The sequence below is a fragment of the Ambystoma mexicanum genome, chromosome 9 (assembly GCF_040938575.1).
Source record: "Ambystoma mexicanum isolate Mex_15411 chromosome 9, UKY_AmexF1_1, whole genome shotgun sequence".
Classification (NCBI taxonomy): domain Eukaryota; kingdom Metazoa; phylum Chordata; class Amphibia; order Caudata; family Ambystomatidae; genus Ambystoma; species Ambystoma mexicanum.
In genome coordinates, this window is record NC_090931.1 from 724,705,739 (window position 1) to 724,722,107 (window position 16,369).

The following is a 16,369-nucleotide window of genomic DNA, read 5'->3' on the forward strand; positions in this document are numbered from 1 at the left end:
AACTGTGTGCTGCAGAAACCGCTTTTGTGACTTGGTATAAAATAAGAATAAACCCACGTGTAAAATGGTGCTTTTGCAACTCAGGAGAATGCTGTTTGAAAGTGACATGCAATTACAGATTGTGCACACACAGAAATGGGATGGAATATGTGGGGATGGGGGTTTGGCTACAAAATGTGCATGATATTTATTCCCAAAAAGACTTGGTTTCTGTTGAAAGAAAGAAAAATAAAATTGAAACCAGTAGAACAGGTTTGGCCCAGGCACTTACTTCAAAGGTGCCCTGCCTCCCATGGGAAACTAATTACCTCAACAAGTGAACCAGCCCCATGGGCTTACGAAAGGCCCAAAGTGTGAACGTTTGCATCCTCATCAGACTGTCTGGCATCCCTACAGAATGGAACAAAGAATCCAAGGCAACTAGCATGTTCACCAAGAGGTGGGATTTCCTTTGACATCCTTCACCAGCCCCAACTGCATGGCTTCAAAGGGTGTCATGGAAACCCTGTGTTCAGACTGACCTAGTGGAAGACAATTTGGCTGTGGGGGTTTGAAGGACCGCCCACACATGTGACTAATCCAGCCCATTGAATTTAAAGAACTTTTCATATTAAGAGATTTCTCCCAATGGCCTGAATAAACAGTAATCTTACAATATTTCTGGGTGAAGTATAAATGATACAGACATAAGACTTGGTGTACATATGTCAAGGCGTCTTCAAACTTGCCCGGTGCAGAGGCAGCACGAACTCCTGCCTCCCCGTAGGGTCTTGGCACCTGGACCTGATAGGAAACACAGGCTACCGCAACCCGCCGGGGAAAGAGGGTTAGGGTCCGTAGAGTGGATAGGCAGGGGGTTGTAGGTTCACCGAAAAAAGGTTTAGGGAGAGGTTTAGGATGGGAATGGGAATATTAGGGAAAGATGCTCCTCAGCTCCTGCCGCCCTATCCACTGGTCGCTCTCGTGGTGAGTTCTCTGCCCACTCATTCAATACTCAGTCATACCATAACCAGTTATTGGGAGCCTTTGTGGTGGAGCTTGGAACCACTACAGGAGCTTTTGCTTGGAGCTCTAACCACAACTGTTGCACCAAAACAGCATTAGCATGAGCTTTGTATTCCCCACTGCATTCTCTTCAAGCAGTTATCAAAAGCTTGTGCTAACGTGCGCAATTACACAATATCACTTGTCATTGCATAGCACCTTGGGGTATTTACAGAGTGCCTGGCAGCTTAGACAATATATACTTTAGTAAGGAACCGGAAATGTACTTAGCTGCTGGTCGTGAGCTTGTTCTCCTTGACGCGGCACGGGAAGTCCCCGAATGTTCGTAGCGAGCTCCGCTGGAAAATACCAAAAAATACAATGAGCGTGTGCTGGGTCAGACTACACGTTCTTACGCTGACTTGTGCTCCCAAACCACTACGTGACCCGCTGGTGTGCTCGAATCGGGTTGTCTTCACCCGTGGTTCCGCACACGTGCCTCCTGCCCTGCCCTGTAGGAGACTTGAAACTGTACGTGTCAGGTTGCCTCACCCGGAACGTTACCCTCAGAGTGTGCTCGAATCAGGTTGTCTTCACCCGTGGTTTCGCACAAGTGCTTCCTGCCCTGCCCCGTAGGAGACTTGAAACTGTACGTGTCGGGTTGCCTCACCCGGAACGTTTCCCTCAGTCACCCCCAAATATGCACTCTGCATGCGGGTTATTGTTCAGCCATACGTTGCGGTCCGAACCGCCAAAATCCTATGTCTGCATGCACCGCGACCTCAGCCGCTTCGTTAGTCTTTCTCCCTGCACGCGGAAAATATCAAGAAGCACTTATCTCAAGTTGGTGCGGGGCCTGAGCTGAATTCAGGCGGGCGAAATGCCCTGCGAAGGCTGGCCCTGAGCGGAGCGCTGGGAAACACGTCCGTTCTCCTCTGAAGCCGGAATAGCAAGCGGGGAAGCGTGGGCGCGGTTCGCGCATGCGCTGTTTGTTGGGCGTAGCCCGCGTGCAGATCTTTTCCTCCCAGCAAGGCTTGTGAAGCACACGGCCTGCTGGGATATGTAGTCTCTTGATGTTTCTTAGCCCTTGCATACTTTGCCTGCAATAGGGATGGAACATCCTCCTTATGTACAGCATATAAGGTTTACACAGAGGTTTTACAGGACTTTGGTGACTGTGGGATACTAGTTTCCTACATGAAGTGCTGCCAATCTGCCCAGCCCTGACAGTACTCCTCCTCCCTCTCGCAGGCCCAGGTTTAGAAGGGTGCATATGATGAAACTGACGGAGGAGCCGAGGAGCATGTAGATTAGAAGCTGGTTCCCAGGATTGTTCCTCCGGGCCATACTCTTTCCAGTCTACCAGGTACCAGAGTTCATTTTGTTTAACTCGTGAGTCAAGAATAGCTTTAACCTCAAACTCGGGATTGCCGTCAACAATAAGAGGTGGGGGTTTTTTGGGTTTCAGGGATAGGGGTGCTGCTTTTAGAAGAGATACGTGAAAGATTGGATGTATGCGCATATGTTTTGGTAGTGTCAAACGTACTGCCACAGGACTTATCACCTTCTCTATTGGGTATGGGCCAATGAATCTTGGTTGGAGTTTTCTTGGTCCTTGGAGGTGCAGATTTCGCATAGACAGCCAGACGGTATCCCCAATGTGGTAAAGTGGGCTTGGTCTGCGTTTCTTGTCAGCGTGTTTCTTATAGCTTTGCTTTGCTGAGAACAGGTTGTTTTGCTGAACACTGTAAGTGCTCTGGCTTGGTTTGATCACTTTAGCTCCCTATACAAAGCTCCTCCCTCTTCTTGCTATGATGGTCCACGTGGCTCTTCCTTGTGTTTTACAATTCAAGAGGTAGAGCTGGCCATAAGTAAGCAACTCCCCAATCGCGCTCCCGGGACAGATGCTATTCCTGCTGATATTTTTTGTATGGAGGTGTACCTTTGGGCCTCTTTATTGACCAAGTCCTTTAACGCATATTTAGAACTGGGCACCTATCCGGCAACATGAGGTCAGGCTATAATCTTCCCCATTTTCAAGAAGGGTGATCCTGGTAGCCCTTTTTCTTATCGTCCAATTTCCCTCTTGGATACCTCATTTAAAATTTTTGGTAGGGTGGTTTTAGCACGGCTCGAACAGTGGATTTCTGACTCAGGGGTTCTCACAGAGACCTAATATGGTTTCCGCCCAGGCCGGGGAACCAGGGACCAGGCTCTGAATTTATATTTGGTGGGTGCTTCATCAATATATGTTAGGGGCGAGCCTCTATACTTGGCCTTCATGGACCTAAGCACTGCATTCGATAAAGTGGACAGGGCGATGCTCTGGGCCGTGCTCAAGTCCATGGGTTGCCCAGAAGATCTGGTCAAGGTGCTCCAAATAATACATGAAAACACATCAGCTTGTGTGAGGTTTGGTGACCAGGGACAGTGTACAGCCTTTTTCGAGACCTTTTTGGGTGTACGCCAGGGTTGTGTTGTGGCACCGGTGCTTTTTGCATTGTATATAAACGGTGTATACCAGGCCCTCGTTAACTCTAATGTAGAATAGGAGGTGTTCCCCTATCTGTCCTAGGCTACGCCGATGACTTGGTTCTTATAGCGCGTACCCCTATAGCCTTACAACGTATGGTGGATGTTTACACTGAATTTATGGCCACTCACAAACTCTCAGTAAACTCCAAAAAATCTGCCGTCATGGCTTGCAGGAGAACAGGCGTCAGATCCCTTAAGATGCGGAGGATATTGAGTGGTGGAGAACCCATTCCCAGGGTTACTAGTTTTGTATATTTGGGAATCAGCTTTACTGAGAACTGGCAAGGGTTTGGCCACGTGGACAAACAATGTACGAGGATGAGACAGGCCTTGGGTGGCATATCCCGTTTTCAAAATGACTGTTTAGGGCATCCACTCAAGCTTATCCTTGAAGTCTACAGGGCACAAACCAAAACAGCCACTAACTATGGGGCTGCACTGTGGGGCATTGAAAAGATTCCAAGCATCAAAAAAGTTGAGAATAGTTTCTTAAAAAAACTACTTGGGCTCCCGCAGTCAGCCCCAAATTATGGCACCCATTTGGAACTAGGGTGCCCCCATATTGATGATGAATGGTTACTGGCCCCCTTTGCGCATTGGTTGGCGTTATGGTCAAATCAGAAAGCCATTCTTTCACATAAAATCATAACTGCATTGGTAAGAAGCCCGGCCGCCAAGAAAATACCGTGGCTCATTTACATTGAGAAATGTGTGAATCAGTTAAACTGTGCGAGCCTCATCTGCCCTCCAGCCTTTTTGACTCCGAGTGTTGTAAGGGCCCACAAGCAATTGTATAAATCCATCCTTGAGTCAAACAGAGAGTCTGTTGCACTAGGCACTTGTGCTAATAGAAGGCATGTTGTTTTAACTATCGCAGACACTATCCAGTCATACTTGTTATTTAGTAACAAACCTTATGACCTTTGGGCACGTACAAGAGCACGATTTGACTGTTTATGGTTGGGGGCCCGTACAAAAAACTGGTCTCACAATGCTCAACCGCAGGCTTGTCCTTGCTGTCAGTACCCCGTGGAGGACCTTTTGCACTTTGTGTTGTTTTGTCCAACATATATGGACTTAAGGAGGAAAATACTTTTGCCACTATTGAGGTCAGCTGGATTGTCCCAAGCTAGACCAGCCCTTTGCTATTTACTCTCAGCTGCCACGTTGCCAGTGGCATGGGGCTCGGTGGACTATTTGAGAAAGGCCTGGCACAGGAGAACTAAAATCATCTCTCAAAATTAGACCGAACATTGACAATCTAACGACTACTCAGGCATTCCCTTGGAGGATATTAATTGCCATTCACACATGCACTTTTAAAGTTTTGCCATTTTTTATCTAATGTGTTTTTTTACTATGTCATGTATTTTGTATTGTATTTTATCTTGTATTGTTGTTTATGGAAATTTGTTTCCGAATAAACGTATTGATTGATTGATTGAGGTTGTTTTGCATGAAGTGCCAAATGTCGATGAGTTGTTTCCTTCGTGCTTCCACAGCTGGTGCCATTGGAGCAAGGTCGGGTACTGGTTGAAATCTCGGATGAAATCCGTACGTGCCATAAAAAGGAGTCACCTTAGTGGATGCGTGAACTGCATTGTTATAGCAAACTCGGCCAGCCATATCACCTTGTGTTGTTTTGTCCAACATATATGGACTTAAGGAGGAAAATACTTTTGCCACTATTGAGGTCAGCTGGATTGTCCCAAGCTAGACCAGCCCTTTGCTATTTACTCTCAGCTGCCACGTTGCCAGTGGCATGGGGCTCGGTGGACTATTTGAGAAAGGCCTGGCACAGGAGAACTAAAATCATCTCTCAAAATTAGACCGAACATTGACAATCTAACGACTACTCAGGCATTCCCTTGGAGGATATTAATTGCCATTCACACATGCACTTTTAAAGTTTTGCCATTTTTTATCTAATGTGTTTTTTTACTATGTCATGTATTTTGTATTGTATTTTATCTTGTATTGTTGTTTATGGAAATTTGTTTCCGAATAAACGTATTGATTGATTGATTGAGGTTGTTTTGCATGAAGTGCCAAATGTCGATGAGTTGTTTCCTTCGTGCTTCCACAGCTGGTGCCATTGGAGCAAGGTCGGGTACTGGTTGAAATCTCGGATGAAATCTGTACGTGCCATAAAAAGGAGTCACCTTAGTGGATGCGTGAACTGCATTGTTATAGCAAACTCGGCCAGCCATATCACCTCGGCCCAAGATCTTCCTTGGCTGTGTATCATACATCGTAAGTACTGTTCTAAAGTTTGATTTAGGCGCTCAGTTTGACCGTCCGTCTCGGGATGGTAACTTGTAGACAGACGCATTTCGATTTCAACTGCTTTAGAAAAGGCATTCCAGAAGTGGGAGGTGAATTGCGGACCTCTGTCTGAAATAATTCCTTGAGGGATACCATGGAATCGCACTATATTCCTCAAAAACAACTCGGTGAGGCCGCTGGCAGAGGGTGTTCCAGTACACGGTATAAAGTGTCCCATTTTAGTTAAGTAGTCTATGACCACTAAAATTGACGTGAAGCCTAAACTCTCAGGTAGTTCGACGATAAGATCTAATGAAATCGTGTGCCAAGGTCTCGGTGGTGTTGGTAAGGGTTGAAGCAAGCCTGCAGGGCGTTGATGATCAGCCTTATTACGTAGACAGTTCTCACATTGATTTAAGTATGCTTGGACGTCTCGGGTCATGTGAGGCCACCAGAAATGTCTATGCAATAGTTCAAGTGTTTTAGTTACTCCAGGATGTCCCACGAACGGTGAGTCATGACACCACCGAAGGGCCTTATTTCGTAGTCGAGCAGTGGGTAGATAAAGACAGTCTTTGTAGAATGGTAAACCTTCTTTCACAGTTTGATCCACATTTTGTGCTTTCCATTGTGCTAGTTCTTGTGCAGTCATAGCTTCTCTGATACCTTGGAACATATCATCCGCTGTAGTACTTCCAATTATCCGAGCTGGGTCAACTATGGGTTTTGTTTCAATCGGATTTTCTGCCAAGACCGATGAAGACTCTGGATATCTAGACATGATGTCGGCTTTTCTATTTTCTGCGCCAGGCCAAACGTGACTACGAAGTCGAACTCTGCAAAGTACATTGCCCATCTTAATTGTCGTGGGCTTAGCGCTCTAGCTGACTTTAGAAATTGCAAATTCCGGTGATCTGTGTAAATGGTGATGGTATGCCTGGCTCCCATTAAATAGTGTCGCCATTCACTGAATGCGGTCTTGATTGCCAATAATTCCCGGTCAGCTATTATGTAATTTTGTTCAGCTGGTAGTAAAGTTCTTGAATAATAAGCTACAGGGTGTAGTTGCCCATGGTCGTCGCGCTGCGACAAAACAGCCCCAATAGCATAGCTTGATGCGTCCGTTTCAACGATAAAGGGTTTAGCAGGATCTGGGTGTAGAAGTACTGGAGTTGTGGTGAAGGCCTTTTTAAGTGCTTGAAAACTTTCCTCGGCTGCTGAATCCGAACAGAAGACCACTCCTTTCTTGAGAAGACGAGTGATTGGAAGTACTTTTTGAGCAAAACCGTCTATAAATCGCCTATAAAAATTGGCGAATCCTAATATGGTTTGGACTTCCTTAACTGAGCCAGGGGATGGCCAATCTACAATGGCCTGTACCTTTCGCTTGTCCATGGTGACTCCCTGAGGTGATAGGACATATCCTAGAAATTCTACAGTTGACCGATGGAACTCACATTTCTCTAGCTTTGCATACAGTTGGTGTTTCCTTAACCTGTGCAAGACAGCTCGTACATGCTCTCGATGTTCCTCCATGCTTTGTGAATATATTAATATATCGTCGATATATACAACTGCGAAGACATCTAGGTAACCTCGCAGGACTTCGTCCAAAAAATGTTGGAACGCTGCTGGGGCGTTGCAGAGTCCAAACGGCATTACTTGATATTCCTATAGACCACATTTGGTCCGAAACGCGGTCTTCCACTCATCTCCTTGTTTTACGCGAACTAGATGGTACGCTCCACGTAGGTCCAATTTCGTATATACCGTGGACCCCCTCACTTGATCTAGCAATACTGGTATCAGAGGTAAAGGGTAACGATTTTCAATAGTTATCTGATTTATTGCTCTGTAGTCGATGCAAGTGCGTAAATCTCCTGTCTTTTTAGGGACAAAGAATAATGGAGAAAAGACTGGTGAAGTTGAATGTCGACTAAATCCGTTTGCCAGGTTGGTGTCAATATAAGACTTGAGGTGTTCATTTTCAGCCTCCGTGAGGGCATACATTCTGCTACATGGCAGCACAGCTCCTGCTTCCAAATCAATGCGGCAGTCGAATGATCTATGTGGTGGTAGAGTCTCTGCCGCGGCCTTACTGAAGACATCCCTGAACTCGATGTATTCTGCGGGTAGCGCCATGTCCGTACTCCCAATAATCTGCGTGCTAAGTGGCTCCAAACAGTATTTTTCACAAAAGTCTGATGAGAACTGGACTAAACCTAAGGTCCAGTTTATCCTAGGATTATGTATGCGTAACCATGGTAAGCCTAAGATGAATCCGAAATGCGGAGCTGCTATGACGTCGAATCGTACCTGTTCACGATGGTGGTCTCCGCATGTCAACTGTAGATCTTGTGTCTGGTGCGTGATGAGTCCTGAAGATAACGGAGACCCATCCACTGCCTTCACTTCTTCTTCCGGTCTTTTCTTGACTAGGGGAAGTCCTAGCTTCTGTGCCAACTGTGCATCAACGAAATTACCCGTGGCGCCTGAGTCGACCATGAGAGTTACTGGGACCTGTTCACCCTGCCAACGCAACTCTTCTTTAAGCAATACATGATCCCCCTGTTTCTGATAGGTGTTAGCTAAGCTCTTTGGGGTGTCTTCTACTAGGCTCGCCTGGGCCACCCTCACTGGCGAGCGGTGGCGTTTCCCGATTGACTACCTTTTGGCTTTGTGGGACACTCTCTCACAAAATGCCCTGTCTTACCACAATATAAGCAGAGCTTGTCTCGTCTCCTCTTGTCCTTCTCCTCCTTGGACAATGGTCCCCGTATTGTCCCAATTTGCATAGGTTCTTCTGAGCCTGTACTCCTTTCGAAGGGTTTACTGGGTTTTTGGTGATCTAAACGGACCATTGGCTTGGCATCCCATTTCCTTCTTTCTTGACGCCAATCAATTTGGCGTTGATCTAAGCGCAATGCTAGATCGATCATCCCTGAACAGTTGCATGGCTGTGGGTCTACTTGCGCAATTAAATCCTTAAGGTCTTCTCGAAGGCCTTGATGAAAAAGCGCCATTCTTTTATCTTGGGGCCAGTCCGTTTCTACGGCTAATCTGTTGAATGCGGTAACATAAGTGACTAGCTCCTTACTTCCCTGACGTAGAGTCAACAACTCCCTGTCTTTCTGCAGGGCGGCTGAACGCCGATTGAAAATCCGGCCAAATTCTTCAAGAAAGTCTTCCCAAGAATATAAAAGGGCATCATCCTTATGAACCAATGGTGTAGCCCAAGAAGCTGCATCCCCACTTAAGTACGATATTACAAAGGCAGTGCGGGCCTGTTCTGTCCGGAACACCGTGGGTTTGGTTAAAAAATGTAGTTGGCATTGCATGATGAATTGGTACTACTTTTGAGGGTCACCTTGGTACCGTTCAGGGGCTGCCAATGGTAGCGGAGGTTCGCTAGAGACATGTACTTGGACAGGTGTCGAGGGTTTGCGGGGTAATGGGTTGCTTGGGCTTGACTTTGAACTGTTAGGGTATGGACCTGCCCTGCAAGAGTTAAATATTCCTGCCTAGTTGCTGCGAGCTCCTGTTTGAGCTCTTGTAATAAAACTACTACCTCAGCCATGGTTGGTCGTGCTGCCCGGGCGCCTGAATATACGTGGGCTTGCTATTCTGTCAAGGCGTCTTCAAACTTGCCCGGCGCAGAGGCAGCATGAACTCCTGCCTCCCCGTAGGGTCTTGGCACTTGGACCTGATAGGAAACACAGGCTACCGCAACCTGCCGGGGAAAGAGGGTTAGGGTCCGTAGAGTGGATGGGTAGGGGGTTGTAGGTTCACCAGAAAAAGGTTTAGGGAGAGGTTTAGGATGAGAATGGGAATATTAGGGAAAGATGCTCCTCAGCTCCTGCCGCCCCATCCACTGGCCGTTCTCGTGGTGAGTTCTCCGCCCACTCATTCAATCCTCAGTCATACCATAACCAGTTATTGGGAGCCTTTGTGGTGGAGCTTGGAACCACTACAGGAGCTTTTGCTTGGAGCTCTAACCACAACTGTTGCACCAAAACAGCATTAGCATGAGCTTTGTATTCCCCACTGCATTCTCTTCAAGCAGTTATCAAAAGCTTGTGCTAACGTGCGCAATTATACGATATCACTTGTCATTACATAGCACCTTGGGGTATTTACAGAGTACCTGGCAGCTTAGACAATATATACTTTAGTAAGGAACCAGAAATGTACTTAGCTGCGGGTCGTGAGCTTGTTCTCCTTGACGCGGCACAGGAAGTCCCCGAATGTTCGTAGCGAGCTCCGCTGGAAAATACCAAAAAATACAATGAGCGTGTGCTGGGTCAGACTACACGTTCTTACGCTAACTTGTGCTCCCAAACCACTACATGACCCGCTGGTGTGCTCGAATCGGGTTGTCTTCACCCGTGGTTCCGCACACGTGCCTCCTGCCCTGCCCCGTAGGAGACTTGAAACTGTACGTGTCGGGTTGCCTCACCCTGAACGTTAACCTCAGAGTGTGCTCGAATCGGGTTGTCTTCACCTGTGGTTCCGCACACGTGCCTCCTGCCCTGCCCCGTAGGAGACTTGAAACTGTACGTGTCGGGTTGCCTCACCCGGAACGTTTCCCTCAGTCACCCCCACATATGCACTCTGCATGCGGGTTATTGTTCAGCCATACGTTGCGGTCCGAACCGCCAAAATCCTATGTCTGCATGCACCACGACCTCAGCCGCTTTGTTAGTCTTTCTCCCTGCACGCGGAAAATATCAAGAAGCACTTATCTCAAGTTGGTGCGGGGCCTGTGCTGAGTTCAGGCGGGCGAAATCCCCCGCGAAGGCTGGCCCTGAGCGGAGCGCTGGGAAACACGTCCGTTCTCCTCTGAAGCCGGAATAGCAAGCAGGGAAGCGTGGGCGCGGTTCGCGCATGCACTGTTCGTTGGGCGTAGCACGCGTGCAGATCTTTTCCTCCCAGCAGGTTTGTGAAGCACACGGCCTGCTGGGATATGTAGTCTCTTGATGTTTCTTAGCCCTTGCATACTTTGCCTGCAATAGGGATGGAACATCCTCCTTATGTACAGCATATAAGGTTTACACAGAGGTTTCACAGGGCTTTGGTGACTGTGGGATACTAGTTTCCTACATGAAGTGCTGCCAATCTGCCCAGCCCTGACAACATATATGAAATAGTAGTGGGCATATGTGTGGTCATTTGCAGAATTTTAAATATTATGTTTTTCCTAAAAATGGCAAAACGGTGCCCAAAAGCGAAGCTACCTCGCAAAGATTTGGTGATCTGACTGTCCGATTCCCTGTGAAATACAGAATCTGCATATCTGTTTCTTATGATGATGGCTAGTATAGATTTGAGGTTTTGATCCATAACTATTTTTTGTCAAGAAATAGGCTTGGTGAGACAAAGGAAGTCATAAATGCACACACATAAAATGATGTTATTTCCCCTGAACCAATCAGCCGGGAGGGAAGAGGGAACACCAATAATAGCCTGACCTATACCAGTAGATGGGTAAACCCAGAGTACTCCCCCACACATCACAGATTGTAAAATGCTATGATGTCACTCTGGCTATATAAGAAGGAGACAGAGAAACCACAGGATATATTCAAAAAACTCAAAAACCAGACCAGAGGCAGCTTATTCCATCCAGGCAGAACAACACATCCAGATCCGGGCATACTCAATAATCCAGGGAGAAAGGAGGAGAGGCAGCTGATCCCATCCAGGAGAGCCCATCTGTCCACAGTGACCAGACCTTGCCTAGCTGTCCCGCATCCCATCCAGGGGAGCCCAGCTATCCCAGTGACCAGGTCTCTTGACCCCGCTGTCCCAGTGACCAGATCCTTGGCCCCGCTGTCCAGAGACCTCGCTGGCTGTCCAAATTCCCAAACTCAAGCTTATCTTGTAAGTATCATATCACCCAGTAACAAAAACTGTATATCCTGCTCTTTTATCCTTGCATCCTATTCAAATCCTATTCAAATCCCATACCAAACCCCAAATTGCTATTATCATCTGTTCATCTTTCCTTAGAAGAATCTGTGTTAGTCCATATCTGTTAGCATATTCCTTTTATAATTATTTAAGTTATCTGTGTAAGCCCTTAGGACCATTTTGAAATAAATTAATTACGCAGTGTGAGCTGGTTAAAATTTGAAATTAACACCCTTGCACGCAGTGTCCTTCTTTAATAATATAGTCCTTAAAATATATCCTCTGTAGAACCTGTCATTGTGTGACAAAAAACGAATTTGCCCATGTATTGTGCTTTTCTCTAAATTCCGAATTGCCTTTTTCCCATAAGGCCCTGGCTTGGCGGACACCCTTCCTCTCTGACCGACACTCCCAGGTCCAACTTGGGTCCTTCCTCTCCTCTATCTCTATCTTCACCCGTGTTGTTCCCCATCGGTCTAACCTCTCCCCCTGGCTGTTGAACCAATACCTGGCACTTCTTGCCCACCGCATTGCCGCTCTCTGCCACAACTTTCAGTGCTATACGGATGACACTCAGCTCATCTTCAGACTCCCTTCTGCCACCTCTTCTCCTTCTCTTATCTTTGACTGTCTGTCCGCCATCCAGGAGTGGTGCACAGCCTCTGATGTCTGTCTTAATGCCAGTAAGACCCAGATTCTTCTCATCGGCACTCCCGATCCCTCTTTTCCTGATACTCTCTGGCCGGACTCTTTTGGCCCTCTTCTTACTCCCACCTGTGTGGCTAAAAACCTCAGGGTCATCTTCGACTCCACACTTTGCTTCTCTACTCACATCTCTGACGTCTCTACAAAGTCACCCTACCAGTTGCACCTCCTCAGAGGTATTCTTCATTTCCTCTCCTTCCCCAGAAGTGCACTGTCTCCAGAGCTCTGGTTCTCTCTAGGCTGCGGCAACAGCCTCTTTCTAAATCTGCCTCCCTCTACTCCCTGCCCTCTACAACTCATCCAAAACAGGACTGCAAGACTTGTCCTTTACCTCAAGCCCAGGGATCGCATCTCTCCAGGACTGAAATCTCTGCACTGGCTCCCAGTGGCTGCGAGGATTAAGTTCAAAACCCTCTGCATTGTACACAAGGCCTTCTGGGGCCTAGGACCTTAATATTTTCAGCTCTATCTTCCTAAATATCTTCCTTCTTGAGCTCTTTGCTCATTCACCTCCAACTCCCTCAGGGTCAGTAGCTTCTACAAACAGCAAGTTGGCGGTAGATCTCTTTCTTCTGCTGGGGCCTCTCTCTGGAACAGCCTCCCTGCCTCTATGAAACTTGAGGAGAACCATCTCCAGTTCCAGAAGCACCTCAAGACCGTCCTCTTCACTTCTGCTTTCTCTCCTCCTCTCCCCTGCTGATCTCCTGGCCGAATCTGAAACTGCACTGGTTACCTGGCTACCCTCTGATCTCGGGCCCAGGTCCCCTCCCCACCAGTTGCACACCTGCACTGCCCCCTGGCAACCCTTGCACTCAGAATATTCTGTATCCACACAGCCCTACTAGCACTTGACTCCCGATATCTGCACTTACCCTTGCACTTGCCTCCAGCTGGCCACACTTTCATTTATTGTCCTTATTTATCTTATTGTTATCCTATGTATTGCACGTCCCTTCCCCTTTCCCCCTGCACTTGCGCAATCTCAATGTCACCTGGCTTAGTATGATCGCTGTGTCTGTCCTCCCTCTGTTTCCCTTCCCTTGCCTTGTTGCGCCTTGAAACACTTGTGTGTAGGCGTGTTATACATGCCATATCATATCATATCATAAAAACCCAAACATAATCACATTAAGAATATTCCCTTTCCCTCAGAAACCTGTCTGTTATGTGCCTTTGTTTCTCATCCAAAAACTGATTTCCGATTTTGACAGCTAAGCCCCATTTCGTAGATGCTTGTCATTTTAAAGCCTGTGTAAAATAAGTGTTGCAATTCTGCCACGTGTGTTTTCGTCTGCATTGCTTTCCTCACAAAATCGAATTTTCTGACTTATGTCACGTTGCCTTGGTGCGCTTCACAGTAGTCTGTAAGCTTCCTTGTCTCTTACATGCAGCCACACACATTTCTGTCATAGCTATCCTATTGCAATTGAAAACTGAGATACAAGTAACAAGTACAATCTGAGTATGACATTTTGCTCCCTTTGAAGGTTTTCATTTTGTTTTCTGGCTTCCCATCTTGGGGTTGTGGGCTGAATTTTAAATCTTATTTTTTCTTATTATTTCTTACTCCTTGTCACTGCTTTCCATCCACAAAGAATTTAGTCAGCAGGTGTTTGGTGGAAGTGTTGGAGGGGGGGTGCTTAACCTGTGTGCTATCTGTTATTTTGAAGAAACGTAATTGTGATTCCGTTTCTATTAAAGGTTATGTATCTTATGTTAGGAGTGTGAAGTAACTGTATTGGGGGATTTTTGCATGTATACTCCCACACAGTGATGGCTGCTGCTCTAATTTTGATTTGCTCGATTTTCTTTGAATTCTAAAAATTAATAAATATTTAATTGTTACACACCGGCGTGGTTCATAGTCCATTGCGACCCGGGGTATTTATTAAGGTGGGTGTGAGATGGGTTGGGTGCCGACTCAAACCAAGAACCCAAGGTTCAAATAAAAATAAGGCGTTTTTATTGTGTGCCACATTCATTGTCAGTGGAAAGAGTCCCTGGCTGGAGTTTGCCGTGTTCTAAACCGTTAAAATGCAAGATAAATTGCCCCGTTTTTTTATAGTGTGCGAATATGCAGTTATTAAACAGAGATTCAATGTTTGTTCACTTGACCCTAGAGCTGGCGGCAATCCTAAATGGATATCTTCCAAGATAGTATCTGTAAGAACCCAATGTTCTAACTTACAAGCAGTGACCTCCCAAAGATCTTAAAACTTGTATCAAGAAGTGATATGGGCCTATATGCTGACAGGCTCACCCTGTTACCTTTTTAAGAACATTGGGAAGATGACTGCCAATCCCAGGTCGCAGGGATTCTTCCTGTCTTGAGAATAGAATTCAAAGAAATGGGAAATAGGAGGGCCCAGACCTCAATCAGACATTGATTGAGATCTGCAGGTATTGCATCAGGGCCTGGGGAACGATTATGCACCAGATTAAGAATAGCTACCGTAAACTCTTCCAGAGAAAACTCTACCAAAGAACAGGGGGGATTTCCTCTCACTCCACTGCACCTCCACAGAGTGTAGAAAGACAGTCTAGCCATTGCCTGTCTTCCACGTTTGTCTCAGTTCCCTTTAGCAAACGTTCACGCAGAAGTCCATTTGCCATTAAGCCCCAAAACATTCTTCAATCGTTCGTCTTGTGTGCCTCTAACAATTCATCCCAAGCTAGCTGCTCCAGCACGATTTTGCTGCTTTCTTATGTAATGCTTTTCCCTAAAAATGAATGAGCTAAGGCAATCACTATTTATTAGGATAGGTAATAGATTACCTTTTGCCCTTCTGCACTATTCACTAAACCAACACCGTGATTGTTGCTTTTTCGGCGTCCATTTTATTTGGGATAATATCCAAGGTCTTTATCAAAAGATCATTAAAGCTTGTAGAAGTCACTAAGTGCCAGGCTACTATTGAAGTCTATGTAAAAAGGACGAGTATACTCGTCCTTGGCACTTATGGTCACAAAAAGGGCCAGGTTGGATGTTATTATATCACAGTGGATGTTTTCCAATGTTTGGCATTAGCTTCAAGACCCTGTAAGTGTGTGATGACACATTAGGGACTGGGACGCTAATCTGACATTTTAAGTGAATCAGAATAGGCTGATTATTGCTGTACAAGCCACTAACCACTCTGCATTCTGCGTTTAAAGTGCCACTGATTAGCAGAGATGAACACATAGTCTATAATGGCAATAGGAAACTGCCCAGGGTTATCACAGTGGATAGTGTTGGGTGTCCTGACCCACGTTTGAGCTATCATGCTGCAACATTTGGTGCTGCGGGCTTAGAAAATCCAAGATGGCCAAAAAGCCCACATGTGCGCCAAAATCCAGGAGAACCACGCAGTTTGTGCACACTAAAATGGTTGCCTAACTTGCCACCCACCAGTGCGAGCAGGATGGGCTGGGGTGCCATGAGTGAAATGTGTGCCAAAGGAAAAGCCGCGCTTTAAAACTACCTTTGGTTTCTCTGAATGCCAGCTCAAAATGCCTATTTTCAAACATTGCAACACATCCAAAAATCTCACTGAACACCAGCGGACATCTGGCAGAATGAAGTCTGTGTGCATACTAAATCTAGGAAGTTGAAGAGCCCCAAAACAATGTTCATAACAAGACTGGCTGAGCTCTGCAGGTCTGCAGCAGCCTAACTGAAACTGGATTTAAAACTACCAAAAATCGAAAATGTTTAAATTAACTGAGTGACCTACTTTTGAGTGTCACATAGTTTGTAACTGTTGAAATGTCATAGTTTTGAACCTAGAATCAGCATTCTAGCTGCATATGTAAAAATTGTCTTGACTTAAACTGGGGAACAAAAAGTGACATTTTACCTGAAACCTGGCTTAAGGAAACTGGAATTCTGCCAGACAGCTACCCCCGACAGGAGTGGGGGCTTGCCCAACAAATGCATTCCCAGGCCTGGCTGCATTCTGTTGCTCCTGCCAAAAGGAGGTCACACACT